Source organism: Chenopodium album, chromosome 20 (genome assembly GCF_948465745.1).
Source record: "Chenopodium album chromosome 20, dcCheAlbu1.1, whole genome shotgun sequence".
Classification (NCBI taxonomy): domain Eukaryota; kingdom Viridiplantae; phylum Streptophyta; class Magnoliopsida; order Caryophyllales; family Amaranthaceae; genus Chenopodium; species Chenopodium album.
The window spans coordinates 24,739,777-24,753,983 of NC_137853.1; the positions used below are offsets into that span (position 1 = coordinate 24,739,777).

General features: G+C 37.8%; 1 non-coding gene across 1 annotated transcript; it reads left to right on the forward strand.

Moving 5' to 3' along the window:
* The first annotated feature begins 11,742 nt into the window (after window positions 1-11,742).
* On the forward strand, window positions 11,743-11,848 carry LOC145599857 (small nucleolar RNA R71). The gene has a single exon (XR_014104112.1). It is a non-coding gene; the product is annotated as a small nucleolar RNA R71 (small nucleolar RNA).
* Window positions 11,849-14,207: the final 2,359 nt, after the last annotated feature.

Here is a 14,207-nt window from a genome sequence, read left to right on the forward strand (position 1 = left end):
AATGGTGCACATATCAACCCATATTTGTTTGTTCTGTATGTTGTATCAAAGATTAAAACATCACCATAGGCTTTGAAATCTTCAAGCACTTGAGAATCACGCCAAAAATAGCTCACCACATTGTTTTCTTCTCCAAATTTCAGTCTATAAAAGAATGAAGGATCATTATCTGCTCTCTCTTGAAGGGTATCCAATACATTCTGCATGTCTCCACCTTCAACCATACTCATTTTCACCCTTGATACATAGTTAAGGTGGTCTCTCTTAGTATGACCTACACATTCTTCTCCTCCAGCTTCATTGGTGATATAATTGTAAGCATCCATTGGTTTGATACCACTTTCAACCATGCTTTCAATTAGTTCACCCATTGGTGCTGATATTTGTCTTTCTGATCTTAGATGATGACGTTAAACTGCTATAACCAATTCATGATTATGCTCCAACTCATGTGTAACAGCTTCGAAATTTCCTTCTTTGGTTTTCTTGAAACGAATATGAGCTTTGCATTCAGTTCTTGTCTCATTTACCTCCCTATCTTTTCTCTTTTTTTCATCAGTTTTACCCAACATGGGTATTTCCACTGAATTTTGTTCAGCTGCCATCTTCATTTTGCCCTTTGTATGCCCTTCTTTAGAACACCTAAAATAAAACTCATACAATTTATCATTATTATCTCTTCTCTTTGTTGATTTTCTGACACTGAAACCAACAGACCTTGAATGAGCTTTGTATAAAACAAATCCCTCATTGTAGTCTGATACAGTATAACTTGCTAGACATTTACTTATGTTTTCATCCTTGTCATATTTGTAATAATCTGCAAGAAAAGTGTATATGAAACATATCATAATTTATTTTTGTCAGGAAATAAAATATTATACACAGTAAATAAATATTCTTTAAATTTATGATATTTAAGAATTATCATGTCTTAGTCAGGAACTAAATTATTTAAATCAGGAATTACTAAATACTAGTCAGGAAATAAATAATCTCAGTCAGGTTTATGTTTACATTTAATCAGGAAATAGATAATATCAGTCAGAAATAATAATATTTGTATCTGATTATAATATGTTGTTGATTATTTTTTCAGGAATTAGATTATTTATGTCACTTATTAGTTTTGTTTTGTCAGGAATTAAATTTTGTATGTCAGGTATTAAAATATTATGATATCAGGAATTAGATTATATATTTCAGGAATAAAATTGTTTCAATCAGAAATAAGATTAAGTTTGTCAGCTTTAAGATTTCTTTGGTCAGGAAATAAAATATGTACGTCAGGTATTTTAAATTTTATTCAGGAATTAATTTGAATATATCAGGAATTAAATTGTATGCTTCAGGAATAAACTTGTTTCAATCAGGAATAATATTAATTTAATTTCAGTAACAAAAAATAGTCAAAATATCAAAATATTGTTCGAATCAGAAATTAGATTATAATATTCAGGAATAAAGTTATATTAGTCAGGAAAATAGATAATATATTACTCAGGACATAAATGATATGGTCAGGTTTAAGATAAATATAGTCAGGAAATTAGAATTTAATAACTCATGACCTTTCCTCTTCTCTTTTCAAAAAACACGTAAAATCATTTACCAGACATAAAATTAATTGAATAAAAATGAAATGAATTTACTAGAAAAGAGGTTAATTATAAATGAAAAGACATAATTGAAAAGGCATGACTCTCTCTCTTCCAAAACACTGCATCTATTCACATTCTTAACATTATATATAAGTAACCATATTGTTAACAAACTGTATTCAGAAAAACAAAAACAAAAATCCGTATAAACTGCTTCAGTTAGAAATTTTAATTAATCTCATAAGAATTTAACTACTGCTATTACAAAAGGTATATTTTTTTCGTATTATGATTATACCTTTGTTACTGTTGTTTTATTGAGTTTTGTTATGATTTATGTTTTCATTTTGTTTTGTTTAGATGGCTAATCAAATCCCACACCCAATTGACGCCTTAGAAGATGCACATCCAGCATTGGCTGTTGAAGAAATACTTTGCATGCATATTTTCCCTAGGTGCACATTCAAAGCCCAGGCAATGATTAACTGTACATATAGATATTATAATGAATTATGGTATTATAAATATTGGATTCCAGAAACAGTAAGAAGAAATCATAATTTAAATGAATGGTGGGTTGCATATGACATTATGAGGCATAAGGGTTATGGGTTTCACATTCTTAACATCACAAAGCACCTCAATCGTGAAATTGCAAGTTACTAATCAATGGTCCGTATCATAGCAAGCTCACAATGCAATCTAGTGCAATTATCAAAGATGGCCAAACTTCAATCAATCACACACATGCACATGAATTATCAACCAAATTTAATCATATCATCAACTCCATCAATTATCCCCAAATTACTCTAATCCATCACTCAAACATGCTTCACCATTTCCCTAGCTAGAAAACTACTCACTAGCCATAGGAATCAAGATCAAAACTATAACAATCATCAATTTCATCATCAACATAATTGAAATCAAAGATCAAACCAACAATCAATCAAAATCAATAAAACTACAATCAATCATCAAACAAGCTTCAATCAATCAACAATAACATGGAAAACAAATGAAATCAACTAGAATCAAACTTGTATTGAAATTAAGAAGAAGATCCTAACAAAACTTTGATCTAAAGATCAATTACAATGAGGAATTCTTGAGCAATCACCAAAAATCATGAGTTTCTCTCTCTAAAGTTCTTGAGTTTCTCTCTCTAAAGTTCTCCCAAAAACTAACTATCAAATTCAATCTAAAAACTTCTTACTAAAAATAGGAAGAAATAACTATATATACAAGGAGGAGGTCGGTATTGACGCCCAAAAATAGACCCACGTAGGTGCGGGCGCTCGGAGGAGAGAGAATGGTGCGCACGGGACACACCCAGATTGGTGCGCCCGCACGCACCAGGTGTGCGGCCGCACCCGACCAATGTGCGGCCATATACCACCTTGGTGCGCCCGCACCTGGCTGGGTCTTTCCCCCTTCTTCTCTTCGTCCTGGCTCAAGCGGTGCACACATCCTAGATGATGATGATGGAGGACAAAGTAGGCAGAAACTTTCTTGATTTTCTTGAAGAGTATAAGCCATGAAGAAGGCATATACAAAGCCTTGAAGCTTGCCCCTTGGATCCACCTTTGACTTGAAGCTTCTTGCACCATCTTTAGGCATGAAAACAATGAAAGCTCATAGAGAGGAAGCTCGGGAATTCTTGGACAATCAATTACCACCTACAAACAAATGATAAAAAGCAAGTAAAAGAGAAAAATAACAAGTAAACTAGAAAATGCATGAAATAGAGAAATTAACTACAAATTGCATAAAATGAAAAAAACAAGAATAAAACTAAGGAAAACTAAAGAAAAGAGAGATAAAATGAAATAGAATTCATCCAAAAAGGGATCAAATGAGTGCCATAAATGTCACTCATCAAATTCCCCCAAGCTAAACTTTTGCTCGTCCTCGAGCAAAACAAAGCAAGAAAGATAAAGGATGAAAATTTTATTGAAAATGAAAAAGAAAGACTCAAGATAAGAATATACACTAAAACTCACTTTCGTAGGAATCACGGTTGTTTTTAGCTACAACAAGCCCTTTAAACCCCAAAGTCGCCTATGAGGACGAGTGAGGTCTCGTAAGGGTGTCCTAAGAGTTTAACCCATAACTCTCCACCAAACATCAATGAGGCAAACCATAAAAAGAAAGGAAAATAAAATGAAAACAAACCTTTGCGAAATGAACTAACATAAAGACTATAATGCAAATGAATGACAATCTTTCTCAAGTAGTTAAGGTATGCACGTTTCAAGATATCCAAGGTTGATTGAAACATAGGGTATGCTAGGCATAGGAACTAGTTATCACAATCCACTTTCATCCCAAACAATCTTACCGCGTTCTCCCCACTAGTCTCAAATCTCCCCTTAGTGAGTGTCCCAATGTTTCCTCGAAGGAACCGGAAAAAGAATTATTTTAAGGCTACTCGACAATCTTGACTATGCATCCCCTTTCCTTAGGCAATGACCCATGATGCCCTCCCCTGAATAATGACTCAACTATCTAGGTCGAAAGGTCTTTCCCCAAGGTTGTAACGTAAGGAATAAAGGGTGAAGGTAGGCTAAAATTCAAAAATTTGGTGATTTTCCTAAAAAGTGAAGCAAAAGGGTGATCAATCCTTAACACCACAATCAAGAAATTACCAAACAAAAATAACACCCCCAAGCTTACTTGAAGCTATACTCACAAAAATATATACAAAAAGCGTACACGCTTCTTCCCCAAGCTAAAATGAAGCATTGTCCTCAATGCTTAGAAGGAGAAAAGAATACATCAAAATATTTTTGAATTTTTCACTTTTTCAATTTATGCTTTTGTTTTTTTGTATTGAATTTGCAATGTCCTTGCCTTTTACTTAATTCAGACGGCTTTTTCTATATGCGACTTATTAGTCCATGCCTTTTTGAAGTAGGACGGCTTTTTCACAAATATTTGCCATTATTCACAAAGAAAATGAAATCACAAGCTTGCATACATAAAAACCAAAATCCCAACTTATCCACCACAAACTCCATCTCAAATGATCATATTGCTTCACAAAAACCAAGAGAATATAGAAAATGAAACAAAAGGTCAAATAACTAAAGATGTGGCTTGAAAAGAAGGGATAAGGCTCAAATGGTTGAAAGAAGGCAAATGTAAACCCAAAAATAAAGAAAATAACAAAATATAACAAAAATGAAAAACACCACCCCGAAAAATGTGCCTTTGTCCTTCCTAGATAGTTCGGTCTCGTGTTTGAGAATCATACATCAAGCTTTATTAGATTAGGTTTGCATAGTCAAGGATCCACGCCGCTCATACAAGGAATGTTGAAGGCTGGAAAAACAAGTAACCTCACAAGGTTGTGGCAAAAACTCACTAGTGGTGTCAAATTAACTATAGGGAGCAACTACCAACATGCCACAAACAAGTAGAATCCGGCTTCATGATCCTCCTAGTTCAAACCAACTACCCTAGTATACACTATCCTAAAGTCAACCGAACATAGTCTCAAACCGTGCATACCTTTACAACCTAGGAAGAAAAATCATGCAAAAGACAAGTCCAATGTACAAGGTTCATTCCATAAGAAAAAAAAAGAAAAATAATGCCTCAAAATCACATCAAAAATGGAAAGAAAAATAAAGGAAAGTAAAAGAAAAAGTAAAATAAAAGAAAGTAAAAGGAAAGAAATGGAGACATAGAAAAGGAAATATAGGAGAAATAGCATGCAATGGACTAGAAAGCAAGTTAAACACATAAAATTCCCAATCGACAAACAAGTGATCGATCGACATCAATGTCATCGATCCCAAACACATTACGTGTTAACAAGCATCCATCCTCGAACCATTCAACTTTTCCTAAACTAATCCTATTCTATGCAACCAAGAAAAATAAAGAGAAAATAAGAAAGGTCTCACCGGACTTCCAAGCTTAGCAAAAATAAACGAAGCGATTAGAAACCACCTCGTAGCATTCCATATCCATAAGCTCTTCAAGGAACCAAGTGAGAAAAAGAAATAAAAGAAACTATGAACAAAGAAAATGGTTAGTAACTTCAAAACAAAGAAAAGAAAACAACAAATAAAAAGAAACTAATCCAAACAAAAAGTATATACAAACAAAGAAAATAAAGGCTAAACTAATCAAAGAATAGAAAGAATAAAAGAAATGAAACTAAGGAAACAAGAAAATCTAAACTAACTAAAGAACTACACTAAACTACAAGATTTGGATTCAAGGGATTTGGATCAAAGGGTTTTGGATTAAGGGGATTTGGATATTAGGGATCATCAATAACAACATGCCAAGCGAAACATCATCACAAACAACAAGCATCCAAGCAAATAGGGCAAACAAGCTAGCTACAAGGAAGGTAGCCTAGAGATCAAGAAAATGAGGAAATCAAACAAGAGGAATAAAAATAAACATGCAAACAACTAAGGTATGTACACAACAACGAAATTGGTCACCGAGCAAATTATTAGTTCCCCCAAGCTAGATAAAAATACATCTCAACGTCCCAATCAAAACAAAACATGCATCAAAAATATAAGGGATGGAGGCAAAAAGCATGAGACGCTAAAGGGAACTAATAGCTACTACCATCACCACCACCACTCCCACTCGGCCCGGCCCCATCGGGGTCCTTGTTGCGCTCGGGGTCATCGAAGGGATGAGGGTAAGGCTCCCATCCTCTGGTGTACCCCTCGGGCCACCCATAATGCCCCTTGAAAAGATCTTGTTGCCAAGGAGCAAGAGGGGTGAAGTTATCGGGCAAAGTGAGTTCGAAGGGGTGGTTGGGATGGACATGGGGGTAGTTAGGATCACCCCTATAGTCACTACCACCCGGAGCCTTGTAATCATAGTTACCGTGCTCATCTGGATAGTAGCGACGCTTGGTGTCGGGGTTAGAAGGCCCCGACCAATAAGGATGCCCAAACGAAGGTAGAGGACCTTGTTGAGGCAGGAAGTACGGATAGTTAATCGGGGGAGTAATGTTCCCACGGTTAACTTCCGCCTCATAAATTTGTTGTTGTTGTGCAAACATATCTTGTTGCATCTCTTGAATACCTCTTAGTTCTTCATAGATGGCCCCAAAGTCTTGATCATACATGCCGTCCACGTGGATTTTCAATCCACTCATTTGCTCGCTAAGAGCCCTCAAATCCGCATTGGCATAAGCATGTTGACCTTGCTCTTGCTCTTGAGGAGCTTGTTGTTGTGGAGAATGTTGTTGTTGTTGTTGTTGTTGTTGTTGTTGTTGTTGTTGTTGTTGATTTTCTTGTTCTTCTTCATCATCTTCTTCCTCATCCTCATCGGAGTCGAAGTTAGGACGCCGAAAGGACTTGGGTACATGCCACACATTGTTGGCGATCCGAGCCAAAGAAGTCAAGCCGGGGTTAGGCAAGTAGCACCAATGCTCGTTGCCCCTAAGCCACTCATATCTCCCTTCGCTATAGCCCTTGGACATGAATTGGATTTGACCCAATTGTTGCATATCGAGGTAGATGGAGGTGCTATCCCCGATCTCCTTACAAAATGGGAGATAAGCATCGAGGCGAAGGCGAGTCAAGAGCCTAGTTAACATGCCCCCGCATGGGATCTCTCCCGTACTCCTCTTGCGAAGATCCAAACAATACTGGGAAAAGATATACCCCAAGTTCAACCGGCCCACATACTCCGGGCGGGTAGACAACCATTGGACCTTGAGCTCCAACTTGCTCAACTTCCCCAATTCTTGTTTGGGGAACAAAACATAGCCCAAAAGACGGTGTACAACCCTAAGACAAGGTTGGTACACCGATGAGATCTTAGCCCTGTTGGTGATAAACTCGTTACCACCTGAGATGTCTTCCCACCATGAGTTGTGATCAAACTCCGGGAAGATGTAATGTTCAACGTTCACAATATCCCCGTGGGGATCAAAATCCAAAGCGGCGTTGAACTCTTCCAATGAGTGGTCGAAGATGTGGTTGAACAATTGGAAGCGCACCCTATATACCCCTCCTACGGGTACAAGCTCCAAGGTAGCCAAAAACTCTAAAGTAGGCTCCTTGTAGGTGCGGTAGGCATCGGTGATGAAAGAACCCAATCGGAGGTTTAAGAGCAACGACCGCACTTCATCATCAATACCCAATTTCACCATATCGGGTTGGAAGTAGTGGCGGGTTTGTTTTAGGGTTCTTTCTTCCTTCAAATTTTGGTAGAAGGTCTTTTATTTGTCGGTGAAGTTTTTCTTTTTGGGTAGAGAGGTTGGGGGTCGTGTTTGAGTGGAAGAGGGGTTGGAAGTACTAGGCCTAGAAGATGTACTAGGCCTAGAGGAGGTACTTGGGCGAGGTGGTTCATCGATGCTAACATCGGTTTTCCGTTTCTTGGTGAGTTTCTTGAGGTATTTAGACATGTTTGAGAGGCTAAGAAAGATCACCAACAACCAACAAGAAGCAAAACCAATGAACCAAGAATACCACACCAAATTCACCACTTTCTACCAAAATCACCAAACTCCAAATTCACACTTCTTTTCAATGAAAACCAATTCCAAACCAATCAAAAACACCAATAATCCAAGAAAAACTTCCTTTCAACAATCCAAGAACAACCACAAGACCAATACTAAAATCACCACATACTACCAATACTCCAAAAATTCAACTCACAAGATTTCAACCAAAAATGATGAGAATCACTACAAAATCAACAAGCATTACAATGTTATGCAAAATCAATCAATAAACATCACCAAATCACAACCAATATCAAAATCAAGCATCAAAAATCACAAAATCAATACTACACTATTCATGCTCATACAAATTTTCAATCTATGCAAAATTATGATATAAATGGCAAAATTAAAGCAAGGATTAGTGATTATACCATAAAAGAAGCAAGATTAACCAACTTTGAGCAAGCAATTTGAACCCCTAACAAAAGCCCCAATTTTCGGCCACCAAGTGTAGGAGAGAGAGTGAGTGAAATTTGGGTCAATTTGTGAGGAATTTGTAGTGTAGGAAGGTTTGTGAGTGATTTTGAGTGAAAATGGATTGATTTTAGTGAGGATTTGAGTGATTTTTGATGGTGAATGAAGGAGGAGAAGGTGCGCACATGAGGGTTTTGGAGGAGGGTGTTCGTGAGTAAGATGAGGGAAATGAGGAAATGAAGGGAAAAAGGAGGAAGAAGGAGGTAATAGCTCTGTCCAACCCATGTGCGGCCGCACAGGACTGGTGTGCGCCCGCACATGCCTCGTGTGCGGCCGCACATCCCTGTGCGTGCCCCTTCCTTCCTTTTTCTCAACAATTTGATACTTACTGCCTATTTTGGTGCGCATATGAATCATGATGGTGATGAGGAACAACATAGGCAGTAGCTAAAATCATTTTCAAAGCCCTCAAAGTTGAAAATTCATGTGCTCACCACAAAAATTCACTAAGTATCAATTTCCTCCAACTTTCAAAACATGAATTTCCTATCTTACCTCTCTAAAATTCTTACCCTTTTTACCTCAAATTTCGATTAGAATAGAACAAAATGTGATTTGTGCTATGAACACCTTCCATTCACCATGCATACTTGTAGAATTCCAATCCCGCAAAAGTCATCCTAAAAATCCAATCAAGTAGAAAAGTGAAAGAAAAGACAAAGTAATAAAAGAAACAAAAATAAGAAAATTCAAAAATCAAAAGGAAAAGTTAGAAACTCCGGGTTGCCTCCCGGGAAGCGCTTGCTTAAGGTCCTAAGCTCGACCCTTCCTTCAAATCATGGAGGGTCAAAGAACTCCACCTTCTTCAAGGTAGTTGATGGAGCAAAATCTTCTTCAATTTTGAGCAACTTCTCATCGTTGCTTAATGAAACCTTCACAAAATTCTTTTCAAATTCTTCCTTCTCTTTTCTCAATTTCTTTCTTTTTCTTGATTTCTTCGAGTCACGGGCCTTTTTCTTCGGCTTGACTTCAACATCCTTAATCATGGAAGCTTTCTCTTCATCTTGAGAATTAAGCTTGAACCAATTTGGAATCTCAATTTCTTTCTCATCCCTTGGCTTTTGAATTACAAATTCTTCTTCACTAACATCATCAAGACTTGCACAAATATCATCAACAATCTCAAAACATCGTTAGTAGAAGAATCAACCATGCACACATCATCAATGGAACGAGAAAGACTAGCACATGCTATATCTTGCACACAAGATAAGGACTCATGCATTGGCTTCAACTTAAAACTCTCTTCCAATTTTCCACATCTCAAAGTGATTGGCCTCCCTTCACATCTATTAAGGCTCCCAAGGTGGCTAAGAAAGGCCTCCCTAGAATGATTGGAATATGCTCATCCTCCTCAATCTCCAAAACAACAAAATCCACAGGAAAGACAAACTCTCCAATCTTTAAAGGGACATCATCAATTCTTCCCTTAGGAAGCTTAATAGAGCGATCGGCCAATTGAAGTGTTATATTAGATAGTTGAAGCTCACCTAGATCAAGCCTCTTAAAAACCGAAAAGGGCATAATACTCACACTAGCCCCTAGATCGCACAAAGCATTCTCAAAAACCATTTTCTTGATTTGAAAAGGGATTGAAAAATTCCCCGGATCTTCCATTTTCTCCGGAAGCTCACCATGGATAAGAGCACTAAAACACTTCCCTCCTTCCACCGAACTACCATCATCAAAATTTTCCTTCTCCTCTAGTATCTCCTTAAGAAACTTGGAGTACTTAGGCATATCGGGAATTGGCTCGGTAGAGGGTGTGGAATCATGGACTTCCTTAAGAACTTCAAGGAACTTCCCAAATTGCTCATCCATTTTGAATCTCAAGTATTTTTGGGGGTATGGTAGATCGGGAAATCTCTCTACCTCACTCATTTTTTCAATAACACTTTCTTCTTTTTCCTCAACCTCACAATAAATTTCCTTGGACTCAACCCTCTCCACTTCATCTCCATAGCACCACTCTCATCTCTTCCCTCTTTTGAACAAGAAACTCCCTCATTAAAGTCATTTCCACCACTTGTGGCAATAGAGTACACGGGTTTCTTTGGTTTAACACCTTAGGAAGGCAAAGATGAAGGACTAGCATAATCCTTAATAGTGCTTGCTAATTGGGTAATTTGAGTCTCAAGCATCTTATTGTGGGTCATCATCTCATTGAATTTCTTATCACTAACCGCCATATAGGTGTTAATGATCTTGGTTTCATTATCAATCAATTCCTCCAAAGTAGTCCTAGGAGAAGAAGGTTGTGAATAGGAATTTTCACCTTGAGTCTTTGGAACAAATCCGGGTGGGGGACCTCTTTGAACATTGTTTTGAAGATTTCCCCTTCCTTGATTGTTCCAATTACCCCTATTTTGATTTGAACCATAACCTTGATTATGGTTACCACCACCATGATTATGGTTACCATTACCTTGGTTATGATTTCCATAACCTTGGTTTTGATTACCATAGCCTTGGTTTTGATTACCATAATTTTGGCTTTGATTTTGGCCACTATAACCTTGGTTATGGTTACCACGAGAACCTTGATTCCCTTGATTCCTATAACCACCACCATGATTATAGTTGTCAAAATTGCCTTGGTTTTGGTAATTCCTATTCCATTGGCCTCTTTGATTATCAAACCTTTGGACATTGTTGTTTGACACAAAATTAACATGTTCACACTCATTGTTGTCAAACTCATCAACACATTCATTGTTGCAATTACTAGAATCATGGTCATATGATCCACATACATCACAAAACAAACATCCCATAGGCATATTATGTGAAGTAGAAGGGGTTTGAGAGTTAGAAGAAGTACCTCTCCCCTTAATTTGGGAGGGAAGATTTGGAGCTTGGGAAGAGGAAGAAACACTCTCCAACTTGGCCTTAATTGCCGTCATCTCCTTTCCCAAGTTTGTCATTTGAGAGGAAAGATTGTTGATGGCATTGAGATGGTCCACCGAGTACAACGAAGATTGCTTGCTTGAAGAATCTCTTTCCCCATCTTGCCAATCTCTATAGTAAGTCGCCACATCCTCTATTATGTCCACAACTTCTTCTTCGGTTTTGTTCATGATTGGACCACCGGCCCCTCCATCAAGACATGCCTTGCCTTGAGGACTCAAACCACCATAGAAGATTTGGATCAATTGATATGTTGGAATTCCGTGGTGAGGACATTCTCTTTGGTACTCCTTGAATCTCTCCCATGCTTCATAAAGACTCTCATTTGGCTTTTGCTTGAATCCTTGAATTAAAGCCCTTGCCTCCGCCGTTTTCTTTTGAGGATAGAAACGGGACAAGAAAGCTTTAGTGACATCATCCCAAGTTCTCAATGAATTGGGCTTCACCTCTTTGTCTAGCCATTCCAAAGACCTTCCTATGAGGGAGAAAGGGAACAACTTAAGGCGGATGAATTCTTGAGACAGTCCATTAACCTTGATCGTGTTGTAATATTTTTCAAACTCCTTAAGATGGTTCAATGGGCTCTCGTTCTTTGCCCCACTATATTGTCTCCTCTCAATTAGGGTGATCATTGCCGGCCTAATTTCAAAATCGTTTGCCGGTGTTGTAGGTGGAGCTATGCCGCTATCGAACCTATATGCACCGGGCACTCCCAATTCTTTCAAGGCAACTCTTGGTTGTTCTCCCATGACTTGCTCTTGTTCAATCTCTTCTTCGCTTGAGGAACTATAATCCAAAGTCTTGTTTGCTACTCTCCTCCTTGAGAGAGTTCTTTCAATCTCCGGATCAAACGGAACAAATGAGCGATCTCGGGACCTATGCATACAAAACTCAAAGAAAATATAAGTAGCATGGCTACAAGTGTAGACTAAAGTGTAAAATCTTTTTGTATTTTGCAAATGAAATGAAATAGACTCAACAACAACATGCACTCAAAGCACCACTCCCCGGCAACGGCGCCATTTTGATGGAAGGAGAACGGTAGGTCGTTAGGCTACCACCCCACCCAATCAAACAAAATTTGTAACTTAACAAACCCCTATTTAGTGTAGTGGTAAGTCAAGGTCGAACCCAAAGGAATGGAGGTCGAATGCACAATGCCTAAGTCAAGCTATTTCGAAGTCAAGTAAAGGGGGTTTATGAAGGAAACTAGAGCTATAGCTAAATGATGCAAGAACTTGTATGAAATCAATCTAAAGACACTAGGGCAATGGATCCACATGAAATTGTAATGGAAAATGGTAATATGGGAGGTCAAACCGACTAAGTCAAGTGATATGAAGGAAGATCATCATGTATCCAAAAGATCATACCAAGTTAGTTCACCTAGAGGTCTAAGTAGCTTCAACTATGCTAAACACTACCTAGGGAACGTCACAAAGCACCTCAATCGTGAAATTGCAAGTTACTAATCAATGGTCCGTATCATAGCAAGCTCACAATGCAATCTAGTGCAATAATCAAAGATGGCCAAACTTCAATCAATCACACACATGCACATGAATTATCAACCAAATTTAATCATATCATCAACTCCATCAATTATCCCCAAATTACTCTAATCCATCACTCAAACATGCTTCACCATTTCCCTAGCTAGAAAACTACTCACTAGCCATAGGAATCAAGATCAAAACTATAACAATCATCAATTTCATCATCAACATAATTGAAATCAAAGATCAAACCAACAATCAATCAAAATCAATAAAACTACAATCAATCATCAAACAAGCTTCAATCAATCAATAATAACATGGAAAACAAATGAAATCAACTAGAATCAAACTTGTATTGAAATTAAGAAGAAGATCCTAACAAAACTTTGATCTAAAGATCAATTACAATGAGGAATTCTTGAGCAATCACCAAAAATCATGAGTTTCTCTCTCTAAAGTTCTTGAGTTTCTCTCTCTAAAATTCTCCCAAAAACTAACTATCAAATTCAATCTAAAAACTTCTTACTAAAAATAGGAAGAAATAACTATATATACAAGGAGGAGGTCGGTATTGACGCCCAAAAATAGACCCACGTAGGTGCGGGCGCTCGGAGGAGAGAGAATGGTGCGCACGGGACACACCCAGATTGGTGCGCCCGCACGCACCAGGTGTGCGGCCGCACCCGACCAATGTGCGGCCATATACCACCTTGGTGCGCCCGCACCTGGCTGGGTCTTTCCCCCTTCTTCTCTTCGTCCTGGCTCAAGCGGTGCACACATCCTAGATGATGATGATGGAGGACAAAGTAGGCAGAAACTTTCTTGATTTTCTTGAAGAGTATAAGCCATGAAGAAGGCATATACAAAGCCTTGAAGCTTGCCCCTTCGATCCACCTTTGACTTGAAGCTTCTTGCACCATCTTTAGGCATGTAAACAATGAAAGCTCACAGAGAGGAAGCTCGGGAATTCTTGGACAATCAATTACCACCTACAAACAAATGATAAAAAGCAAGTAAAAGAGAAAAATAACAAGTAAACTAGAAAATGCATGAAATAGAGAAATTAACTACAAAAAGCATAAAATGAAGAAAACAAGAATAAAACTAAGGAAAACTAAAGAAAAGAGAGATAAAATGAAATAGAATTCATCCAAAAAGGGACCAAATGAGTGCCATAAATGTCACTCATCAATCTGTATACCTATTATACTTGCAGTATCTTCA